This window comes from Hyperolius riggenbachi, chromosome 12, assembly GCF_040937935.1.
Source record: "Hyperolius riggenbachi isolate aHypRig1 chromosome 12, aHypRig1.pri, whole genome shotgun sequence".
Classification (NCBI taxonomy): Eukaryota; Metazoa; Chordata; class Amphibia; order Anura; family Hyperoliidae; genus Hyperolius; species Hyperolius riggenbachi.
In genome coordinates, this window is record NC_090657.1 from 58098583 (window position 1) to 58120165 (window position 21583).

The 21583-nt window shown below is 44.4% G+C and overlaps 1 protein-coding gene across 3 annotated transcripts in view; it reads left to right on the forward strand.

Moving 5' to 3' along the window:
* STXBP4 (syntaxin binding protein 4) overlaps nt 1–21583 on the forward strand; it is a 190140-nt gene that overhangs the window by 161903 nt on the left and 6654 nt on the right. The window lies entirely within an intron of this gene.

The following is a 21583-nucleotide window of genomic DNA, read 5'->3' on the forward strand; positions in this document are numbered from 1 at the left end:
CAGCTTTCTGGTCAGCACACAGTTAAACTGTAACATCGCCCACTTGAGCCATAGGGAAACATCGACATTACCTGGTACATCAGTTTTCCTCTTAGCTATAACTGACAGCAACTGATATTTTACTGACAGCAACTGATATATTTCAGATCTGACAAAATATTGTCAGAACTGGAAGGGATCATTGTCAGAAGAAAATGGTGAGCTTCTGAGAGGAACTGATGGCAAGGTAACTATGTAATGTTCATTTGAAGTTACCTCATGTGTTTATTTTAAATATTTTTACTCAGTACAGGTTCTCTTTAAAGAGAAACTCAGATTAAGAATTGAACTTTATCCCAATCAGCAGCTGATACCCCCTTTTACATGAGAAATCTATTCCTTTTCACAAACAGACCATCATGGGGCGCTGTATGGCTGATATTGTGGTGAAACCCCTCCCACAAAGAAATTCTGAGTATGTACTCTTGGCAGTTTCCTGTCTGTGAACCCTGTTGCATTGTGGGAAATAGCTGTTTAGAGCTGTTTTCAACTGCAAAAACAGCAAGTGGCAGCTACATCACTTGCCAGCAGTAAAAATGTCACCATGTGATAAATGTCAGAATATGAATCAGGGATTTTACAATGGACAAACACTGACTAAATCATTTATACATAATTATTGTAAAAATGAAGCACTTTTTTATTACATTATTTTCACTGGAGTTACTCTTTAAAGGGAAGGTTCAGGGACTAGCTAAAAAAAATAAAAATCCATTTCCACTTACCTGGGGCTTCCTCCAGCCCGTGGCAGGCAGGAGGTGCCCTCGGCGCCGCTCCGCAGGCTCCCGGTGGTCTCCGGTGGCCGACCCGACCTGGCCAGGCCGGCGGCCAGGTCGGGCCTCTTCTGCGCTCCATGGTGCGTTCCACGCCGGCGCGCTGACGTCATCGGACGTCCTCCGGGTTGTACTGCGCAGGCTCAGAACTACTAAGCCTGCGCAGTACAGCCCGGAGGACGTCCGATGACGTCAGCGCGCCGGCGTGGAACGCACCATGGAGCGCAGAAGAGGCCCCGACCTGGCCGCCGGCCTGGCCAGGTCGGGTCGGCCACCGGAGACCACCGGGAGCCTGCGGAGCGGCGCCGAGGGCACCTCCTGCCTGCCACGGGCTGGAGGAAGCCCCAGGTAAGTGGAAATGGATTTTTATTTTTTTTAGCTAGTCCCTGAACCTTCCCTTTAAGTGTAGTTAGCCATACCTGAAGCCTTGTACATGCACTAGATGGTTCTTAGCCGAGGTGGCTGTTCCAAGTTGCCTCTGTCGAGAATCTAGCCCGTGCACAGTGGCTCCAGATGCGTAGGAGAGAGATCTGGGCCGCCAGATCGTCTCGTCCAAGAGCTGGCCAAGTCAATTGTTCTCCTTACCTCTCCATGCAGTAACGAGGATAAACATAAACCACTTGCCTGTGCTTTAAAGGATACCTGAGGTGACATGTGACATGATGAGATAGACATGTGTATGTACAGTGCCAAGCACACTAATCACTATGCTGTGTTCCTTTTTTTCTTTCTCTGCTTGAAAGAGTTAACTATCAGGGCCCATATGCAATTAACTTCTTCTCTTGACTTATCATCTATGTGATAATTTCACAAGTTGTCAATTAAATGCCTTTTACACCACCAGCATGCAAGAAAATACTCAAAATAATTTTGATAGTACTTTTTCACTTACTTTCTGGTGCTTATTTAGTTGTAAAATGCTTAAAAATGATTTTAAAGAGAAGATAAAAAAATTATCTCCTGGAGAAAACTCAGGAGAAAAAATGAATTGCATATGGGCCCAGGTACGTAAGTGGCTGACTCAGTCCTGACTCAGACAGGAAGTGACTACACTGTGATCCTCTCTGATAAGAAATTCCAACTATAAAACCCTTTCCTAGCAGAAAGTGGCTTCTGAGAGCAGGAAAGAGATAAAAATGATCAATAGTTCATAGATTTTAACTCTGGCATACTTCAATGAATGTGTCATTGAGCAAAAACAAAACAGTTAAAGCTTAAAAGTAGATTTAAACATAAAATAAAACTGTGGTATATCTTAAAAGGTCATTTTTAAGAGTAGGAAGATGATACAATTGTTTATTTCATTCGTTTATTTTTGCCTTGGGTGTCCTTTAATATTCAAATTCAGGATAGGAAAATATTTATGTGGAAACGGGATTAAAAAATGTGAGTTTCAATTGCTGTCTGTTTTCCTATTGGTGAAATTTCCCTCCAGTTCCTGTTTCTGTGACCTGCATACCCCTCTTTGGCTTTAACCAGTTACTTAATGCAGTACAGTATATCTACGCCCTTGAGACTCCATCTTAGCTCCAGGGGTGTAGATATATGTACTCCATCGTGATTGCTTGCCGCATGCGTTCCCTTCACTGCTCGTTAGGACATTGATCTGTGAATGGGAACAGGTGTTCCTAAAGCAGATCAGAGTGCCTGTAACTAATGATCGCCAGCAACAGCAAAATGCTGGTGGTCATTAACAAAGTGAAAGTAAAAACACGTACAAGACACTTCAATACACAGGAGTAAAGTGTGGGGACAACCAGTAGCCAAAAAATAAATTTGAATCTACATATATAAGTATGAATTAAAAAAATAAAAAAAAAATCTCCCATTAACTTATCAACCCCCCTCCTCAAAATAAAACACTTGTAGAAAAAAAAGTCACAGCATTAAAAAAAAAATAGTTACCTTAGGGATTAAACCTTTTTAAATTTCCAAATAAAATAATGTCACCTTACATTGTACTAGGGACATAATTTAAATGCTGTAATAACCAGGACAAATGGGAAAATAAAATGTGTGGATTTTATCAACAGTAGCATGTTTTATTTTAAAACTATAATGGCTGAAAACTAAAGCTGGCCACTAATGGTTCAATTTCTAGCAAAAAATCGTTAGAGCAATCAGAAATTCTGATTGGAAGTGAAATATTGTAATACATCGTTCACTACACCATCAACGAACCAATCTTTGCTTCCTATCTATCACAACCAACAAGAAAATCCAAATTTTGGTTCGACGAAAATTCATTCGGACGACTTTTTTTTTTCACTCGTTCATAATCGATTGTGTCCACCAATGGAGATTATTTACAACCAATCCGATCAGAATTTCGGATTGCTCAAACAATTTTTCGCTAGAAATTGGACCGTTAGTTGCCACCTTAAGAGAGAATTATTTAAAAAAAAAATGTCCCAGTATTCCCATTAAAATGCATATAAAATAAGATAATTCTCAACAAAAGGTCTCATCCAAAGAAAGCCCAATTTTTGGTAAAAAGAAAACCAATACATAGATCATTTAGGTGGGATATGTAGTGATAAAGTTATTTGCAAATGAATGGGAGGAGCGCTGAAATGTCAAAATTGCTCAGGTCCAGAAGGGGAGAAACCCCCTTAGTAGTTAAGTGGTTAATACAAACCTGAGTGGTCCTGGGTGCAGGAAATAAGTGTGTAATAAGGTTATAATAGCTCTAAACGTTCTTCCCCATTTCACAAACCTTTACCAAAAAAAAAAAATGTTTTTTGTCCCTGAAGGAGAGAATTCCGCTCTTCCTGTCAGGACAGGATGTCAGGTAGAATGTTCAGGGTCACAGATGGCCGTAAAATTCTAAATGGGTATTGAACTTTGCCCCATGCTATCCAATATGAAAAAAAGCATTTTTTTCCCCACTAGAATTATGCTGTAGATAAACACACAAATTGCACGTTTAAACTGTTTCTTGTACAAAGAGAATTGGTCATTCTTTTATATTTTTTTTCTTTTATTTCTATATTACTGAAATAATGAAGCCCACCTGCTACAGGCTCGCGTCCCACTGACTTCCCCTCATTATTTCCCCTATCAAGCGTCCCGACGTGCGTTCTGTCCCCGCGCCGCACTCGGGTTTTTCTTTCCTCCGCCGTGTTTTTCCACCTCGTGCGTAATTACAATCAAATAAATCTGCGGGCAGCCGTTAAAAGATGGCTCCCACCGGGGGAAATATTCCCGTCATCAAATAGTTCAGAGATGGGGAAACAGAACAGCGGTTTATTCGGTTAACCCATTCCTCGCTGGAGAAAGGACGATCTCCATTGCCTTGCCTTTGGTAATCTGCGAAATAAGGAATCAGTTCCTCGAACGACTTCAGAGCTGTTGATCGAGGTTAAGGTGGCCACACGCACCACACAATAAAAAGATCTGATTGTATACCAATACAATAAAAACAATCGGTTTTATGGAAACATTTAACGTTTTATTTTTCCTTTTTTATTTGATTATTTGATTTTTATTCGATCAACAAATCTGAATTTTTCATCTTTTGATTCGTTTCGAGCATTCCAATTAAATTTTCTGATTGATCTTCGAGGTACCACACACCTATTTTCGAGATTGCGGCAATTCAGGATTAAAAGATCGTAAACGCTGAAAAAATTATTTGGTTAGACAAAATTGAGAGAAAAAAGTGACTTTTCGAAAAACACGTAACGCACAACTGGAATTTACACTTTAACATGATAGTTCCACATTTTTGCTTCCGTTGTCAAGCAGCATTCTTATATAATATTAAACATATATATCTAATATTACATTCACATTACATATCAAACTCATCCCATCTTTTCATTATATACACCCAATCTTCCATCATCCTATCCTTTTTGTTCTTTATAAAAGCAGTAATAAAGTTTGGTATGTACGGAATAGTTACATACAATGTTTTCTGGTTGAATACAATCTATCACACACCACACAATTCTTGATAACATTGGTCTGAATTTTCCAACATGTCCAATCTGAAAAAAAAAACCCTGTGATTTCTTGATCGAAAAACAAAAAAGATTTCGATTTTAATAGGTCAGGTTTTTTAAATGTTACAATCAATCAGAAAAATTGATTGTAATTCTCAGATTGAACAGGATGTTAACCCTAACGGCTTGATTCACAAAAGAGTGCTGTTAGCACGGCCGTTTTCGCGCGAATGTTCGCATTGCGGGCGATCGTGAATTTTCGCGCTAAACGATAACGTTTTCGCGCACAAACGCGAATTTTCGCGCAAAAACGATAGAGATTTTGCGGCAAAATTCGCGTTTCCCCGCGGAACCGTTATTGTTTCGCGCGAAAATGTGCGATTGCGCGCAATGCAAAAATTCGCGCGAAAACGGCCGTGCTATCAGTTAGCACCCTTTTGGGAATCCAGCCCTAAGTCTGCTTCCATGAAAGCAGGAAGTAGACATACTGCAGATTTATTGCAGGATTTATATAAGCTGTAACAAATAAATGTTTTTCTTTTTAAAGGTTATTTTGCGGTTGCTTATCTTTCAGGGCCCATTTCCACTATCGCGAATTTGCATGCGTTTGCCGCATGCAAATTCGCATAGCCAATAAAAGTGGATGGGACTGTTTCCACTTGTCAGGATTTCTGAGCGTTTTCGTCCGCATCAAAAATTTGCATGGCAGAGCCATCAGAATTCGCATACCGCTATGCGGATGTATGCAAATGTTCATGCGAATTTGCATGGAATCAATTGAAAAGCACAAAGGCACTGCCATGGTTAAATTCGCATACAGCGTCATTCATGCGAATTCGCATGAAAATTCGCATACAAACGCATGCGCAAATTTTTTCCGCTGCGAATCGCACCACACAAGTGGAAATGGGACCTTAGAGCAGAGAAGCAGTTCTGACTTCAGTTCCGCTTTAGGGTGGCCACACACGATACAATAAAATGATCCAATTCTATGGCAATTTTACAGCCGATTCAATTCAAATGTATTGTTTGTACAGAAAAATTGAAAGCAGTTTCAGTGTTCTCCCCAGAATTTTTTTCCAGCCGGGTGGCATGAAAAAGTAGCCGGGTGGGGTGTGATAACAGAATGCAGGGCTGGCGCTTCTCTGCATATAGCAAAGGAGAAGGTGAGCCGATGACAGCCGAGTGGTCACTAAAACTATCCGGGTGGAGCACCCGGCTAAAAGAGCCTGGGGAGAACACTGAGTTTTTTTATATACTGGTTGAATTCATATTTTCTGGTTGAACTCAATAGATGTATGTCTTTTTCAGCCCAAAATAAATATTATTATTATTATTATTGATTTATATAGCGCTAGCATCTTAACTATGAGAAATTGCAAGTGGCTGATTTTTCTGATCCTTTTTTTATGAAAATTGGTGTTGGATAGATTGTCAATCTCTTGACTTATAGACCTAAGCATTTATTTTCAGGCCAGGTTCACAGTGGTCAGTTGCATAATGTATATTATGAGTGCCAACTGCAATGGAGACTGGACATAGACTTTAAAGAACATATGTCATGTAAAAAAAAACCCTCTGGGGGATACTTACCTTGGGAGGAGGAAGCCTCTGGATCCTAACAAGGCTTCCCCCGTCCTCTGGTGTCCCAGCAATTCAGCTCTGCGACCCCCCCGAACCGTGGTGAGGTAAGCATTTACCTACCGTGATCCTGCGCAGGGCGCACTAGCGGCTCTCCGTTCGGATTAAGGCTGAAATAGCCGAACTCGATCAGATCCGCTCTACTGCGCAGGTGCTAGTCCTTTGCGTCTGCGCAGTAGAGCGGATACGATCGGGTTCGGCGATTTTTGCCTTACCCGAACGAAGGGCCATTACTGCATCTGCGCAGGATCGCAGAGAGGTAAATATACCATTGCTTGTCAAGCTTGTCGGGGTAGGTTTCGGAGGAGCCAGCGCTGGATTCCCCGCGGCTGCAGGGGACGGAGAAGCCTCATTGGAACCCTAAGGCTGCCCCCGCCCGACGTAAGTATCCCCGAGAGGGATTTTTTTTCTTTTTTAGTACAGGTTCTCTTTAGTACAACTGAGCACTGTGAACTAGGCCACAGCGTTTTCGCTCTTTTTTTTTTTTAATAATGCATGTTACACATTGGGCATATTTTTCAAATGTTACAATCAATCAGAAGAATGTATTTCCCAGGTTTAAAAGAAATATATAAAAAAAAATATATAGTATGTGTGGCCACTTTTAAAAGGGGAATCTGTGGATTTATTGGACTCGACCTCAGAGTGATAACGCGAGAGAGGTATAGTCAAGAATAAACTGATTTTACTGAATATAATTCAACTGTCAATTCACAAAGACTGTTAGGATGGCCATACATGATCCAATTTATTTACGGCAATTCGATTGGGGTCTGTACATCCATAAAAATGACAATCTACCCTACACTATTCAATTTTCATAAAAATTGATCAGAAAAACCCACCACTCCCAATCTTCCTTTATCAAAAAAGAAAGGAAAATTCGGTCAACTTTCTCAAATTAATAGAATAAAAGCTTTCATTTTTTCTGTAAAACCAATCGTTTTTATCAACCTGTTGTAAAATCGGATCATTTAATTGTATCCTGCTTTTCTAAAGGATCGCATGCCGCTTGGGTATGGACCAATGAAAACCACCAGGAAGTACCTCTGATTGGAGGAATTCTAACCTGGATATGAGGAATAAATTGGATTATAAGCATCTCATTGACCATGTTTAGATTTGTGTTGGTGTTTGAATTTGGCATATCGAATTCGAAGCACCCAAATACTCCCAAACACCATACTTCAGCACCGAACAAGTGGCCAGGGTCACAGAGTTCATTTACTTGCTCTTCATGGTGCGTTTCACGTGACTTTGATACGTCCTGCTTCCAAAGATGGAAGACGGAATCACATGGAACACGCCGTGAGGCGCAAGTAAGTGAACTGCCCCAGTCTGATTGCTTGCTATTGAAATGTGTTGGGAGGGAGGGTGAATAGATGCCCTGAAAAGAAAAAAACACAGAGACAACAAGAGCCCCAATAGTGTAATATCTAGGATCAAAATATTAGTGTAAGGAAAGGGAGGTTACAAGAGGGGCAACTAACCTCTGCTTCACAGAAACATGGTTACACGAGGACATCCCCGAGAGCGCCCTCCTTCTCCCAGACTACAGCCTAATCCGAGCAGACCGAGACCCTGTCCTCTCCAGGAAGAAAAGAGGGGGGGGGGCATCTGTTTCTACATCAGCTCCTCATGGTGCCCCACCTTGTCGATACTCGACAAGAAGTGCTCCCCAGACCTGGAACTCCTACTAATTAACTGTAGGCCGACATACTCGCCGCGCGAGTTATCCTCGTATGTCCTTGCGGGAGTATACTTCCCTTCTGATGCCGATGCCAAATCTGCCCTGCTGGTCCTCAACGAGACCATCTCGCAGTGGTAGACATCCCTCCCGGACTCACTGTTCATCATTGTTGGGGACTTCAACAGGGTCAACCTCCGACAGGAGATGCCACGCTATTACCAACATGTAACCTGCCCTACCAGAGGCCAGAACACTCTTGACCATTGTTACACAGCACTGAAGGATGCTTACAAGGCGGTCCCATGGGCAGCTCTTGGATCCTCGGACCACTGCCTCATCCATCTTATTCCCACCTACAAGAGGCGCCTGGAATCAGCTAAACCAACACTCAAGACCGTAAAGGTGTGGTCTGACGAGGCCAAGCTGAAACTGCAAGCCTGTTTCGACTGCACTGACTGGAAGTCCTTAGAAGCGCCAGACCTGGATGAATGGGCAGATAATGTTGCTTCATACATCAGTTTCTGCGAGGATTCCTGCGTACCAACAAAAACGTACAAGATATACCCGAACAACAAGCCATGGTTCACTAATAAGCTTTGTCGACTGCGGAGAAGCAAGGAAGCTGCACACAAGTCCGGCAACCAGGAGGACTACAGGAGAGCGAGAAACGACCTCAATCGGGAGCTGAGAGTAGCCAAAAAGGAGTATGCTGCAAGAATGGAACAACACCTGCGATCTATGGACACTAGGGCTGTATGGAAAGGGCTGAAGGCCGTCACTAACTACAAGCCCGAACCTAAACATGCAGCACCCAGCCTAAAACTCGCCGAGGAACTTAGCAGATTCTACTGCAGGTTCGAGAACCAGGTGCGGGAGGGGCGGCTGGTAACGACCACCCCCGCTCCAGACACTGCGAGAAACGTCCCAAATCAGCCCACCCCTTTGGCGGTGAGCGAGGCCGACGTCCTGCGCCTCCTATCTACGCTAAGCACCAGGAAAGCCTCCGGCCCGGACGGCGTATCTCCAGCCTGCCTGAAAACCTGCTGTCAACAACTTGCTCCCATCCTCTGTGACATCTTCACCAAGTCACTGCAGGAAAGCAAGGTTCCCACTTGCTTCAAGAGGTCAATCATCATACCTGTTCCAAAAAAGCAGGGTGTCGCGGACCTTAACAATTTCAGGCCGGTGGCCCTGACGTCTGTCATTATGAAAGCCCTGGAGCGTGTGGTCCTAGCCTACCTCAAGCTCTCCACTTTGCCCCAACTAGACCCCCACCAGTTCGCTTACAGAGCAAACAGGTCCACCGATGACGCAATTAATATCTGCATGGAGCTCATCAATGACCACCTTGACAGGCCAAACACTTATGTCAGAATACTTCTCCTGGACTTTAGCTCAGCTTTCAACACCATCTGTCCACGCATACTCCAAGAAGACCTAGCCGCACTGGGTGTTCACTCAAGCCTACGCCTGTGGATCACAGACTTTCTCACCAACAGGTCCCAAGTCGTCAAGCTGAGCAACATCCGCTCCCAAGCAGCGGCAACGAACACGGGCTCCTCAAGGCTGCGTGCTATCTCCGCTACTGTTCTTCCTCTACACGAACAATTGCAGATCGGAGACAGACTCTGTCAAGGTCATCAAGTTCGCCGATGACACCACCATTGTTGGCCTTGTCACTAAGGATAACGTCCAGGAGTACTGTCAGCAGGTGGAGAGGATTTGCAACTGGTGCAAGGAGAACAAGCTGGTGCTTAACGCAGCAAAGACGGTCGAGCTAATAGTCGACTTCAGGAGGTCTGCTCCCACCCCACCTCCAATCTATATTGATGGCACCGAAGTGGCCAGAGTGCCCTGCGCCCGCCTTCTGGGCACTACTATCTCCAGCGATCTCAGCTGGAAGCCCAATATCAGTGCCATCCAACGGAAAGCAAGGCAGAGACTTTACTTCCTCCGGCAGCTAAGGAAGGTCGGCATGACCCAAGAGATTCTGACCAGTTTCTACTCCGCCACCATTGAGTCAATCCTCTGCTCCTCCATCTCGGTCTGGTATGCTGGTGCCACCGCCAGCGACAAATTAAAACTACAGAGGGTCATTAGGGCGGCAGAGAGGGTCATCGAGTGCCCCCTCCCCTCACTTGCACTACTGCACAACAAGAGACTGAAATCCAGCTCATTGAGGATTGCCAATGATCCCTCGCACCCAGGCCACCGATACTTCAGTCTACTCCCTCTGGGCCGGAGACTACGAGCCATCCCCACAAAGACTGCGAGACACAGAAACTCCTTCTTCCCATCGGCTGTCAGCCACTTGAATTCCCTCCATATACTTCCATCAGTGCAAGCCCAAACTAGCTGGGGGGCAGGCTGCTCCACGCCTGACCAGTCAACAGAAACAACCACCTTGCAAGACTAACAAGTCTAACTGCTGGTCATCAATAGGCCACTAAATGAACTGTGATGTATGTATGATGTTAAATGCACAATGTAATGCAATCTATCTCTGTCGCTATGCATTCTTCTCTGTCTTCTTTCCTGAGCTATATGTATGTGCCAAAAATAATTCCGGGCATGATCGCTCATGCTTGCCGAAATAAACGTATTCTGATTCTGAAGAGGCAGGTGTAAATGTATAACCCAACTCCACTCATGTTTACAGGAGGACAAACTGAATGTGGTCCTCATGTAAAAACTACCACTGCTCCTGATGATGGCAGAGCCCCAACAAGGGTCAAGGAACACACCTCCGAATGTGAGCAAGCACAGGAGGGAGGAGAAGAGGCGCCGAGGGGTATAATATAACTGAGTTAAAACCAAATAAAGACAAAATTCATAGAATAAATGAACTTTATTATGCACAGGCAATGCATTTCGTGGGTCCGTGCCCACTTCCTCAGGCCGATTAAAGTGCCGAAGCGGTGCTTGCAGCCTTGATTAGAGCGCCTCTGATCTAGGCTACAAGCACCGCTTCGGCACTTTAATCGGCCTGAGGAAGTGGGCACAGACCCACGAAATGCGTTGCCTGTCCATAATTATATGAATTTTGTCTACATTGAGGTAAGCCACCTCATTTTTTTTTCCTCATTTCATTGCTTTTAACTCCCATTTTATTATACCCTGTGGCACCTCTTCTCCTTCCTCTTTCGCTACTGAAATGGTGCTGAAGTTTGGTTTTTGGGTGATTTGAATTCGATATGCCGGATTCGGACACCAACAATAGTTTAGATGTCACCCTCTGGATGTATAATGGAGCAGGGTCATGTGTATGTAGCCTCTTGCCTGGAGTCAGGGGCATAACTAGAGGGGAGCAACGCCTGCAGCCGCAGGGAGGCACAGAGCTGTAAGGGGGCCCTAACTATTACTTCACTTCCTCTGATAAATGGATCCAACTTTCAGGTGTTTTTTGGCTACCCATGTTATCGGTGTGAACATTATGACGGCCACACTCGTTTTATGACCCATGCGGGGTGAACCGCCCAGGCTGTGACGGGCACCAGGAGTTGGCAAGGGAAAAGGTGTGAGCATGGGGGGGGAGGGCATCAAAGTTTTTCTGAGAGGCCCCATAATTTATAGTTACGCTCCTGCCAGCACCTATTCAGTAAGGAGACCTTGTGCAAGACTCCCTAACACTGCTACTGCCTATAGAGCTCATCCTAGTGGCTGCAGCTCTGGCCCGTTGAGTCTGCCAGGAGAAAAGCACAATGTAAATGTTATCTGTCTTGTCTAATTTTGCAAACACCAGCTTAAAGTTTTGCTTCTTAAAGAGCTCCGACTTATTATATTGTGCCGGCTAATTGCTGTCATCTCCACTTATCATCTTCTAACAGACTACAAGCTGATCAAACGTTATTGGACCGCCTGCCTACTCTATTTAATCAGCAAATACCTTTTTTCTGTTATGCTTTGATTTCCATGCAAAGGTTTTTCATCTTTCGAGCAGAATGTGAATATTTCAGGTGGGTTGTAGGAGACCTGTGCTTTCTTAACGTGTAATGAGGTCTTGGGGGAGTTACCAAGCAGGCTGGGGTGGCAGAGGGCCAATAGGATCCATCATAGATATGCTGGACGGGCGGGCTGTTCTTTCTTCTCTTTTGGCTTTCATAGTCGGGAACCGGATCCTCTGGAGTCAGAGTTTTAAGGCTGTGGTTGGGTTTGAAAACACCAGGATATTTTTGAAGCCACTGTTGACAAAGTTGCTTTCATGCAAAACTGCTCAAAGCTCTTCTGTACAAAAAAAAGAGGGTGAAAATGCTAGAGTAAGTAGAAATTGTTACATCATTAAAGGATAACTTCATTTTCAAGAAAAAAAAATAAGCTGTTCCCTCGAAGACCAATATATATGTTCTAACGATTTTAGAAAAGGTTACTGCAGTGGCAGTCAACTTTCTAGATGTTGAGAGTCTCACCTGCAGTCCCTGACTTCCCCAGAAGCCTCAGAGTTCTTCAGCCTACGTTGCCGCGGTCCTTCTCCAACTCTGCAGCCTCTAGTTAGGTCGCGACTACCAAGCTGGGGGTGGCCGGCAGCAACACAGATTGGGGTAACCAGCCCTGGGCCATCCATGACCCCAGGTGAAGCCACTTCCTCAGGCAGTATCCTGTGTCAGGGAGGCATCCCTCCTCCTCTCCCTGGCCACTGCTCGTTTCCCTTCTCCAGGGCTGGCGGTGGGGAGGGGGGCCGACATCATTCCTCCCTCCCTCTCCATGGGACCCCCTCCTGTCTTCTCTGCAGAGCTGGTGCAGCAGTGAGGGTTGTAATTAACTCACATGCTCTCTCTACTTCCTGTTTCCCTGCATGACGCGTGATTTTGCGCATCATACAGACATTGGGCGTCCAGATAGGAGACCTGAGGAGGGGACACATGCATGGAGCAAGCGAGTGAGTTAATTACAACACGTACTGCTGTGCCAGCTCCAGCTCAGGAGGGGCCCATGGAGAGGGAAGGAGGAATTATATCAGGCCCCCCTCCCCACAGTAGCACCTATACCTGCTTCCTATACTTGGGGCACCTATACCTGCTACCTATACTGGGCACACCAATCTCTGCTAACTATACTGGGGGCACCTATACCTGGCTACCTATACTGTGGGCACCTATACCTGCTACCTATACTTGCAGCACCTATACCTGCTACCTATACTTGGGGCACCTATACCTGCTACCTATACTAGAGGCATCTATACCTGCTACCTATACTCGGGGGACCTATACCTGGCTAACTATACTGGAGGCACCTATACCCAGCTTCCTATACTGGTGGCACCTATACCTGGCTAGCTATACTGGTGGCACCTATACCTGGCTTCCTATACATGGGGCACCTATACCTGGATACCTACCTACGTATACTGAGGGTGTTTATTTTCTTTGTTTGCACCGCAGCTATACCGTGCAGTGCAAATTGCCGGGTGCTGTGCGATCATTGCAAAATGGGAGGGGCATCCTCACAAGTTTGCCTCAGGCAGCAATAAAGTATAGAACCGGCCCTGTGGGTAACCCGAGCCCCGTCAGAGTTATGCAAAAAAAAAAAAAAAAAAGACTGCTATGGCCGCATTTCTGAGGATGCGGATCGATCAACTCAATGAATGAATAATGACGGATCGGGTAAGTAATTAACTCTGGCACCCCCCCCCCCCCCCCCCCAATCCTGTATCTTTAAAGTGGAACTGAAGTAAGAGGTATACGGAGGCTGACATATTTATTTCCTTTTAAGCAATACCAGTTGCCTGGCAGCCCTGCTGATCCTCTGCCTCTAATACTATTAGCCATAGCCCCTGAACAAACATGCAGCAGATCTGATGTTTCAGACTTTAAAGTCAGATCTGACAAGACTAGCTGCATGCTTGTTCTGGTGTTATTCAGATACTACTGCAGAGAAATAGACCAGCAGGGCTGCCAGGCAACTGGTATTGATTAAAAGGAAATAAATATGGCAGCCTCCGTATACCTCTTACTTCAGTTCCCCTTCAATACAGAGCCTGGTGTGAAAGAATATGCCTTTTATACTTAATTTTTATACTACTTTTGTACTCTTTAAATCAGATTGAGGAGAAGGTTAGTTAACCTGCCAGTTTGTCTTTGGGTTGTAGGAGGAAACCAGAATGCCCAAAGGGCACCCACACAAACTTGGTAAGAACATACCAAATCCATCGGTTTGGAATCCTGGTTAAGACTGAAACCTTTGACTTCAGCGTGGCAAGGAATTTATTACTGAAGTAATACAGACACAAGATGACAGTTGCTCAATGTGTCCATCTTTCATAGAATTATCTTTAGCATCACACTGAAAAAACCTTGGTCAATATAAATCAAATGAGTGAGTGTTTAATGAGTGAGTGTTTAAAAAGTAATGGCCCAAAAAACGAACCCTGTGGAACTCCTCTTTGAGCATGGAACCAGAGTACTAGTGATCTCTAATGTCGTTTCTACAATATAGTGCCTAAACCCTTAGGCCCGGTTCACACTTGTGTTATTTTGCGGACCGCAAAGTCCGCAAACGGAACGGACGATTAAGGGTCCATTGTTAATCAATGGACCCGTGCGCACTCGTCCGTTCCTCCGGATGCGGTCTGCGGTCCGGAATTTTCCAACCTGCTCCAATTTTCCGGACCGGTCCTCCATCCACCGCCGCCGGACGGATCCGAACAAGAAATCCAGCACAAGAGGAACTGATGAGAAATGGAAGTGCACAACACACTTCCGGATGTAAGCCGGACATCCTACCCCACTTCCTGTGGGGTTCTCTATGGTACAGGTGGCCATGTGGATGTATCCAGCGCCGGACAGCCCCCAGCCTCTCCACAGCCACCCCAGAACACAGCGGAGGACGGAATGACCCGACCATCCAGACGCAGGGCCCCGCGGGCCGAGGAGGATGATGTCCGCACAGCAGGCTCTCCCCAAGAAGGACTCCAGCGCTTTTCCAGACCTTCCAGGCCCCTCTTTGAAAAAGGAAACGGATCCAGGACGCATGAAGAATGGAAGAAGATCCGGATGCAAACTGAACGTGACCTGACCGGATCCTGATGGCGAACAGATGTTCTCAGAACGGACCTGCCACTGGTAAGTATTTGATCAAAACGCAAGTGTGAACCGGGCCTTAACCATTCTGATGCCTTACCAGTGATTTATAGCGAAGCGGTAGTTTTACCTCCCTTTTTATAATGTGCAAAAGTGAAATATGCATGGATTTTCTCTGCTGCTTATTTTACTGTTGTACTTTTTTCAAACTTAAGAAGAACAAAAGTAATAAAGTTTTGAAGATCAGAGGTCAGAAGAGGGGAAAAAAAACGCCCGCAACAAACGACAGCGCAGAGAGGAGATAATCGTTTTGGGAGTACGCGAGTCAATAACAAAAATTGTATCAAACTTAATTAGAAAAGTGCAGAAGTGGCGGACACCTTGCTTTAGCATTTGCTTCTCTCATACATTTAGATGATGTTAGAAAATAATGAGATCTCAGCATGTTACCTATTCTGCTCGGAGAAATTGCGAGTCGATGTGGAATAACCGGAATTTCACTTACTCTTTGTTCTGTGAAGTTGATCAGCGGTGCCGTCGCCGGAACGTTTGAGATTGGTTTGCGCTGTTAGCTTGTCGAGCTATCCTTAAAAAAGTAAAACTAAATTGCCAGTTTTGCTAATTATTTAAGGCAGAGCTGGAGTGAAACTACAAATAGCTTGTCTGCTTGTCTGCTTGATAGTTTAGCATGAGCTGTCTGGAAGTAAAAAACAATATACTTACGTCGTACAGAGGTTCTTGACCCATAGCTGTGACAATCTCCTGCCTCCATAAGTATCTTACAATATAGTTAAAAATAATGCATTTTGAAGAGTAGTCTGCTATGTAGTCAGTACAAAAATCATCCAGCTCCGACTCGTTAGTTCATGAAACCACCGATGCAATCCAGGTACACAAAATTGCTCCAACTCTACACCCCTTGCAGGGCTATGGAATGGGAACAAATATCATCCAACTATGACTCCTCCGTTCATGAAACCACCAACGCAATCCAGATACCCAAAATTTCTCCAACTCTACAGCCCTTGCAGGGCTATGGAATGGGAAAAAATATCATCCAACTCCGACTCCTCAGTTTATGAAACCTCCAACTCCAGGTTCCCAAAAATTGCTCCGATGCCTTGGCTCTGACGCCTTGGCTCCGACTCCAAATCCCATCCACTTTTTTTGGTTAAAGGATACCCGAGGTGACATGATGAGATAGACGTGTATTATATTGTATAGTGCCAAGTGCACTGATAACTATGCTGTGTTCCTTTTTTTCTTTCTCTGTCACTTACATACCTGTGGCAGTTTCTGTCTGGGTTGGGACTGAGTCGGACTACAGCATAACCCTCACTATAAAAGAATTACAACCATAAAACACTTTCCTATCAGAAAATGACTTCTGAGACCAGGAAAGAGATAGAGCAAGTCAATAGTTCTTTGATTTTAGCTCTGGCATACTTTAAGGAATGTGTCATTGAGCAGAAACAATGAAACAGTAAAAACTTAAAAAGTACAGTGGGATGCGAATGTTTGGGCAACCTTGATAAAAAAATGTCAGTTAAACATATCATATAGGAGACACAGACAGCGATATTTGAGAAGTGAAATGAAGTTTATTGGATTTACAGAAAGTGTGCAATAATTGTTCAAATAAAATTAGGCAGGTGCATACATTTGGGCAAAGTTGTCATTTTATTGATTCCAAAACCTTTAGAACTAATTATTGGAACTCAAATTGGCCTGGTAAGCTCAGTGACCCCTGACCTACATACACAAGTGAATCCAATTATAAGAAAGAGTATTTAAGGGGGTTGTAATTTTCACTCCTCATTTAATTTTCTCTGATGAGTAGAAACATTGGGGTCTTAAAACAACTCTCAAATGACCTGAAGACAAAGATTGTTCACCATCACGGTTTAGGGGAAGGATACAGAAAGCTGTCTCAGAGATTTCAGCTGTCTGTTTCCACAGTTAGGAACATATTGAGGAAATGGAAGACCACAGGCTCAGTTCAAGTTAAGGCTCAAAGTGGCAGACCAAGAAAAATCTCGGATAAACAGAATCGATGAATGGTGAGAACAGTCTGAGTCAACCCACTGCCAGCACCAAAGACCAACAACATCATCTTGCTGCAGATGGAGTCACTGTGCATTGTTCAACCATTCAGCACACTTTACATAAGGAAATGCTGTATGCAAGAGTGATGCAGAGGAAGCCTTTTCTCCGTCCACAGCACAAACAGAGTCGCTTTAGGTATGCTAAAGCATATTTGGACAAGTCAGCTTCATTTTGGAATAAGGTGCCGTGGACTGATGAAACTAAAGTTTAGTTATTTGGGCATAACAAGGGATGTTATGCATGGAGGAAAAACAACACAGCATTCCAAGAAAACATCTGCTACCTACAGTAAAATATGGTGGTGGTTCCATCATGCTGTGGGGCTGTGTGGCCAGTGCAGGTACTGGAAATCTTGTCAAAGTTGAGAAACGCATGGATTCCAATCAGTTTCAGCAAATTCTGGAGACCAATGTCCAGGATTCAGTGACAAAGCTGAAGCTGCACCAGGGCTGGATCTTTCAACAAGACAATGACCCTAAACACTGCTCAAAATCCACTAAGGTATTCATGCAGATTGCAGAAGAACAAGTACAATGTTCTGGAATGGCCATTTCAGTCCCCAGACCTGAATATAATTGAAAATCTGTGGAGTTAAAGAGTGTCCATGTTCGGAAGCCATCAAACCTGAATGAACTAGGGATGTTTTGTAAAGAAGAATGGTCCAAAATACCTTCAACCAGAATCCAGACTCTCATTGGAACCTACAGGAAGCGTTTAGAGGCTGTAATTTCTGCAAAGGGAGAATCTACTAAATACTGATTTCATGTCTTTTTTGTGGTGCCCAAATTTATGCACCTGCCTAATTTTGTTTAAACAATTATTGCACACTTTCTGTAAATCCAATAAACTTCATTTCACTTCTCAAAAATCACGGTGTGCGTCTCCTATATGATATATTTAACTGATATTTTTTATCCTAACAACCAACGTTTTATACAGGAAAAACATGACGATTAAAGGGACTCCGAGCTCAAGTAAAAAAAGAAAGTTGTACTCACCCGGGGCTTTTTCCAGCCCAGTGCTGGTCGGGAGGTCCCACGACCGCGTCCTGGCTCCTCTCCTAGTCCCCGCTCCGGAATGGCTGACCGGCCGCAGCCCGGGCGACACTCTGCTGAGTGTCGGGCTGTTCCTTCCGCGTATGACGCGGATGACGTCACACGCCAGCCGCCTCGCGTCACCACGGTGGCCGGCGTGTGACGTCAGCCGCATCATACGCGGAAGGAACAGCCCAACACTCAGCAGAGTGTCGCCCGGGCTGCGTCCGGTCAGCCATTCCGGAGCGGGGAGAAGGAGAGGAGCCAGGACGCCGTCGTGGGACCTCCCGACCAGCACTGGGCTGGAAAAAGCCCCGGGTGAGTACAACTTTCTTTTTTTACTTGAGCTCGGAGTCCCTTTAACAAGGTTGCCTAAACTTTGGCATCCCACTGTAGATTTTAATATAAATTAAACCTGTGGGATACCTAAAAAAGTAATTTAAAGGAGGAGAATGGATGCAATTGTTTATCTCATAAGTCTATTTCTTACCTCGGGTGTCCTTTAAACCTGCGTTTATGTCTTTGGATGGTCTGGACACAGTCCTCCAGAGAAAACATGTTCACTGTAAATGTCATATTTTCTTCTCATAAGAAATGAAAAGAGGAAAAAAAAGCCTTTGTATTGCTATTTGCTAGTAAATACTGGAAATATATGTGGCATTTAGAATTTTAGTTAACTTTGATGGTGGTGGAAGGTCGAGGTTAGACCTGGTTGGTTTCCGAAGGTCAGATAGTTTTGTGTAGATCAGAAGGTTGCAGAATCTGCTGTTTCTGTTCCATAATGGCTGCCAACTTGCTTTACGCAAATCCTGAAAAGAAAAGACTTTCGGAGCTTGTGATTTTTTGGTAACACTGGGCACTTGAGTTCACACATTAAAGGGGAACTTCAGCTTAAACAAACATACTGTGATTAAGTTACATTAGTTATGTTAATTAAAATAGATAGGTAATATAATCCAGGGCTGAGGAGTCGGAGTCTGGGCAATTTTGGGCACCCGGAGTCTGAGTTGGAGTCTGAGCCGTTGATTTCATAAACTGAGGAGTCTGAGTCGGGAGTCGGATGATTTTTGTACAAAATCCACAGCCCTGTTAAGTATTAGACTAAGGAGTCGGAGCCATTTTGGGTACCCGGAGTTGGAGTCTGAGTCATGGTTTCATAAACTGAGGAGTCGGAGTTGGAGTCGGAAGATTTTTGTACCGACTCCACAGCCCTGATATAATCTCTTACCCACCCTGTTGTAAAAGAACAGGCAAAAGTTTCTGATCTCATGGGGTCAGCCATCTTTTTCATGGGGACAGCCATCTTTTTTTGGTTGAAAGGAGGTGACAGGGAGCATGAAACACAGTTCCAACTGTCCCGTGTCCTGATCACCCCTCCCAGCTGCGCGCGCTAGGCTTCAAATCTCAAATTCAAAATTTAAAGAAACAAATTTGCGCCAAAACAGCAGAAGGAGAACAACAACATCAGAAATCCCACCATGCTTTGCACAGCATCAGGAGAAAATGCCCAGGCAGTTTTCTTCTGTGCAGCTAAAAATGAGGCTTGGGTAAGAAAAACAAAGTTCTGATGCTGTGAAACTGTTAAAGAAACACCAAGCCTTTTCAGTGCTGCTGAGTAGATTTTTTAGCCTGGAGGTTCACTTTAAAGGATTACCTCTGACTCCTCCTCTGAGAGAGGATTGACTGTTTTAGAAGGGGACAGCAAACAGAGCCGTAGCTAGAAATCACTGGGCCCCGCAGCAATATTTTGGTTGCAGATCAAAAGAAAAGATCTATTAAATCGATCCACAGCATTAAAGAATTCAACTTGCGATTGTATAAACCAGTTGCAATTGTACAGTATCTATGGAAGAATGCTGTACACCGATCGAGAATTGCTTTAAAGGACAACTGACCTGACAGAAATATGGAGGCTGTCCTATGTGTTTCCTTTTAACCAATGCACAGTACCTGGCTGTTCTGCTGATCCTTTGCCTCTAAAGCTTTGAACTCACCTGGTGATTTTCCCAACAATTTTCCAGACAACTGTGGATTTTTACACGGCGTTGCCAGGTGGGAACAGAAGCACGATTGCGAACGTTGCATAGCGATGCGCAATAACTAAAGACCGACACGGCAGATCGGATCTTTAAGATCCCCGACAACACTAACGCGATCGCTGGAATTCTCGCTCCCGCCACTGTGAACGTCGTGTGACCTCGCGCTTAACCCCCCGACAGGAAGAGGCGCGTCGCTAGTGACCGTTGTCAAGGGGACGTCGCAGGACCCGTCGAGCGGTGAGTAAGCAGCTTTACATTTTTAGCCATAGACCATAAACAAGAATACAGATCAGATGTTTGAATTAAGGTGGCCACTAATGGTCCAATTTCTAGCGAAAAATCATTAGAGCGATCAGAAATTCTGATCGGACGAAAAATCGTTCACTACACCATCAACTAACCAATCATTGCTTCCTATCTATCACAACCAACAAGAAAATCCAAATTTTGGTTCAACGAAAATTCAATCGGACGATTATTTTTATAATCGTTCATTATCGATTGTGCTCATCAACTGAGATTATTTAGAACCAATCCGATAAGAATTTCTGATTGCTCAAACGATTTTTCGCTAGAAATTGGACCGTTAGTGGCCAGCTTTAAAGGGAACCTGAGAGCGATATGGAGGCTGCCATATTTATAGCCTTGTAAACAGTGCCAGTTGCCTGGCAGCCCTGCTGTTCTTCTGGCATAAGTATTGTCTGAGCTAAAACCCTGGAACAAGCATATGGCTAATCCAGTAAAACCTGAATCAGAGTACCTGATGTGCTGCATGTTTGTTCAGGGTGTATGGCTTAAATTATAAGAAGCAGAGGATCGGCAGGGCTGCCAGGCAACCGGTATTGCTTAAAAGGAAATAAAAATGGCAGCCTACATGTCCCTCTCAGGAAATTATCAGTAATGTGAGCACATTAAGTATCGATTGGGCCCACCAGCTTTTCTGTTTACACACAATATGATCTGAACAATCTGATTGAAATTACGATTGTTCACAAAAAATTGTACCCTTAGTAGGCATATTTACACATCGACCCACCAAGCTTGGATATTCTGGACAAACGACAGTCAAGTGACGCTGTTATCACCATAACGGCAGTTTTACAGTTAAATCAGAGATTATTCAATGCGCTGATTACTGCATGTCCTAACGCTTTAACCACGCTTTGTGCACCGGGCTAAATATACACGCGGGCATCGAGTGATCAGGAAGTAATCTCCTGCAGTGACCAGATGTCCGCCCCCTGCCTCCTGTGTCCAGCGCAATGTCATGCCTGACACATGACTATCCGGACCCG